Source organism: Gymnodraco acuticeps, unplaced genomic scaffold, assembly GCF_902827175.1.
Source record: "Gymnodraco acuticeps unplaced genomic scaffold, fGymAcu1.1, whole genome shotgun sequence".
In the NCBI taxonomy this organism is placed as follows: Eukaryota; Metazoa; Chordata; class Actinopteri; order Perciformes; family Bathydraconidae; genus Gymnodraco; species Gymnodraco acuticeps.
In genome coordinates, this window is record NW_022990940.1 from 2,507,119 (window position 1) to 2,511,206 (window position 4,088).

The following is a 4,088-nucleotide window of genomic DNA, read 5'->3' on the forward strand; positions in this document are numbered from 1 at the left end:
AGTTGGGTGTCATTAAATAATTGTGACCAAATCACCCCACTTGATGGCGCCATTGTAACATGGGATTCACATGGCAGGTCTGAAGTGTAATGGCATTGCAACAAACCTAGTATTTTTGTGTATTGTGTTGTATTTTGAACAACAACTCTTAACATGAATACAATGGATAATGGCTGAATGCCTTTCATGTTACGTTTTTTGTTTGTCCTTTAATGGCTTATTTTCAAGCAACGTGGTGTTGACATCAGGGCTTTACTGCCACTGTTAATATTGGTTTTCTTTATAAAACCAAATTAGTACATGCAAGCGTTCATCTTATTTATCAAGGATTGTTCACACCTACCTTACCTTCTCATTTAAATGCAAAAATAGCAGAATGTGCCTACACAGTTTGACCTTTTTCAAGATTTCTATGAAACAGTATGAGAGATCCTCTAAATGACCAACATTATGTTATCCATTAGATAGCAAGTGACATTTTAAAACATTTAAAATAATTCTTATATTAATCAATCAAAATATATCAACATATCTTCAAGTTTCAATGTGGACATTTCAGAGTGACGGTACCCAATGTCACACAGAATTACAGGTACCATTTGATAAGTTACATTTTTGCCTCTGACAACTCATAACTCATGTTTTGGGCAAGACAGACAGGGGGGACAGAAGAAAAGACAAGCAGGAGTGAATTATAAGCGAGCAGTCATCTGTTTAGTTTCTGGAACTGTTGTCGCAAGCATCTTAATCCCTGACAGTCTGTGACAGTACTAAACGAACATTTCTGTTGACCAGAATTATATTCACAGTGACTATTAAGGTCAAGAGGAAACGTTGAGGACTTGCCCAACTGTAAAAACAAGTGGTTACATTTCTATCTTAGTTTTCTCTGTGTCTTTATTTATTTTCTAAATGAAAACATCACAGTTTTCTTTCTGAAGTGTTCTAGTCTGTTGACTTTACATAATCACGTCTCATTACTCTGCTGCCTGTCCTGAGAAGATGAGCTTAATGCTGAAGGTGGAGCCAAGAAAAAATCGCAAGGAATCATTCCCCTGGCAGATTATGGTTGCATAACTATCATTCACATATCCCTATATCAAGCACGAAGGTGGAAAAGGCAAAGCTCCCACACATTTAACATGTATTTAATTCCCTTTCAGATTATTGTCAAGTGGTACTGTATGTCTACAGCATGACAGATAATAATGCAGAGAGGAGAATGACAGATGGGAAGAGACAGAGAGATGCAGGGAGAACAGGAACATCAGATTTGTAGGGACAGGCTGCTCAGTCAGAGATAGTATGATTGTTTTGTTAAAAAAACTGTACAACATTCATGGAAAAACAGTTAAATTATGATCCGAAATGTGCATTAGATTTCATTGCTATTCAGTCAAAATGTCACACATTTACCTTTAATTAAATCTAGAAAGTGAAATAGAAACAACACTTTTCTACTTTTAAAATGGTACATAAGAACTAATATTTACTGAGGTTTTACTGGCAACAACACTATGAGCAAACATGTCCATCAGATGTTATTCAGAGAGGATTGGAAAATACTTCTTAGCAGATTTGGTGAGCATACTGTCAGTTTGAGTTTATTATGACAGTTTGTGACCGTGTCAGGTATGTTGTCAACCACAGAAAGTATACTTAGCTTTTCAACACCAGCACTGAATCAGGGATTACACGTTGCATTTAGTCTTCCCCAAAACAACACCCAAGTGCTCTAAATATTTTTAATCAAATGAATTTTCTTTTAAGGCAGTAAGAGTGAAACAGGACAGGGTTGAGAGGTTTTCCCAAATTGTAATTGAACCGATCCGACTTTAAGCTAATTGTTTCTTGTTGACTATTATGTTCATTTAATTTATTATCTTCAAATGAAACGGGACCAATTTCAGGACAGAGATTCGGAAGCTAGTTCAGGACAATCTTTTGTATCTTAAACAATGTCATATTGGCCTTCATCAGCAATAATTCCTGAGCAAAAGTCTCCTTGAGAAAAGTTAAATTTACACAGAGATTGTTCTAATTTATTAGATTTACATTTACGAGTATGTAAAAGTGCAATATAGGCCTAACAGCTTAAATCTAACAACAGTTATTCTCTGATAAATGAAACCAAGTGATATACTGCAGTACTCAGCACTGCCTGGCACAGAAGGTAAACACACTGCCAAATACGACCATTCTTCCTCACAGCTGACAAATGGCCTGTCTTGTAGCTTTAATTATTGAATAGGTTACTTGTAAGAATTATGTAATAGGAAATTGAGGCCGGAGTGGCTCGGGCTTAACGAGGCCCATATAAATCAACATACTTATGAGGCCATTGCCAGCTTTGAACCTTAAGTACATCTAAGATAAATCAAGGTCTATATGCAGAATAATGGAGGAGGTAAGCACAGAGATAAAGGTCCTTAAGTCCTGGTTTATGGGATTATCAGAGCAGTAAGACAGCAATATAACTGTTTAAAGCCCGTCTCTTTAGTTGATATCTCATTCAAACACACCATGCAGGCACAATTGGCTGGATTCTTATCTACCTGCATGCCTGACTTTCACTCCTTTACTTGTTAACATCTTAATCTTTGTTGGAACATGTTTTCGCAGACACAAATATTTATTCTTGCGTAGTAAACTTTACCAAACGTGAATGAAAGAGAGTGTAATTTTGCACTCAAAAGAGGCAACTGAGGGCAGCCGCTGCATTGCATGGTGGTGGGAGTAAATCAAGTGCCTCTGTTTCTCATTTCAGAGAGAGCTTTGATGTCGCTGGAATAAGCTGCAGCTCACAATTGAAGGAACATCAAAGATACTCTCCCCCCAGCCCACTAACATTTAATGCTCCTCTAGGAAACGTGATTGGAAATGCCATTGGGTCCGGTATCCTTCCCATGATTAACGCCTCATTAATTGGCCATTAATGTTATCAATTACCCACAAAATGTGCTCAGTAACTTCAGGGATCAACCAAATTGCTGTTTGGAATTTGTGGTGTAAAGAAGGAATATTTGATGCTGGCTTTTGAGCTCCCTCATTTGAAGTATTGAGCTTTATGATCACTGATTAGGGTCCCTTTGCTCTGTTTCATTTCTTTGATTTTAATTCTCTGAGCTCTTGTTTGTTATCATGCCCAAATGATGTAGAAGTTTTATTTTTTCACTCACTTCTCTCAGCGCTTTCATGTAAAGCAGATTTTTTAAACCTCACTCAATCTTTTATTTTTTGTAATAAATACACAGAAAATTAGAGGATTAGATTAGGGTAAGGGGGGGGGGTCATTTGAGTCATTTGTGAATGATTTTGGGTTCATTGATGTATGTGTATCGGACAACTTCATAGACATAACATTTACTATCATGTTTTACGATTCAAAATCCATATTAAAGTTTTTAGGTACCAAAGGGCTTCATTTTTGATCGAGTCTCTTTCAGTGTTTACCTATTATAGTCACTCAAGTAGGAAGTCAATACCTCAAAGGGCTGTTTAAGGAAATCAGTTATCAGTTTTTCATTCGTTTTTGACTTGCCAAATCGTCCAATAAGTGGCTCTTTGCCCCTTAAGTATTTACTTTATCTTTTTCTATAGTCTCAGTGTTTCAGATAAACTGACATTCTTTTTTAGATAATTCTCTGAGTTGAATTTTATTAGAACAAAAGTACACTATATATTTTTTGGTAATTCCTGACCAAATGGTGGATATAGTTGTTTTTCAGTTTTTGTATGCAGAAAGGCTCCGGCAATTAATTTAACCTGCTAAAAAAGAATTTGAATATTTTTATCAGTCGAGTAACTTTTCCTCTGTCCACTAGCCTATAAGAGGAAGGCATGGTGCAGCCAATCACAAACGCTCACTGCTCAGCTCCTCTAATCGTGGATTAGCTACAACCGACTGCAGTCTGCAGCTCTGGGAGGGAGAGGTGGTCACTGCCATTCACTACTCAGTCTCTTTTTTTTATTATTAGCCCACTTGGATCTGGCAGCAGTGTTTTTTTTCTCAGCAGCAGCTGTAGCTACTTTTGCATTGCGCACCCAAGTAGGCCAGCTGCACATTACTGTGATCTCAGGTAAAGGTG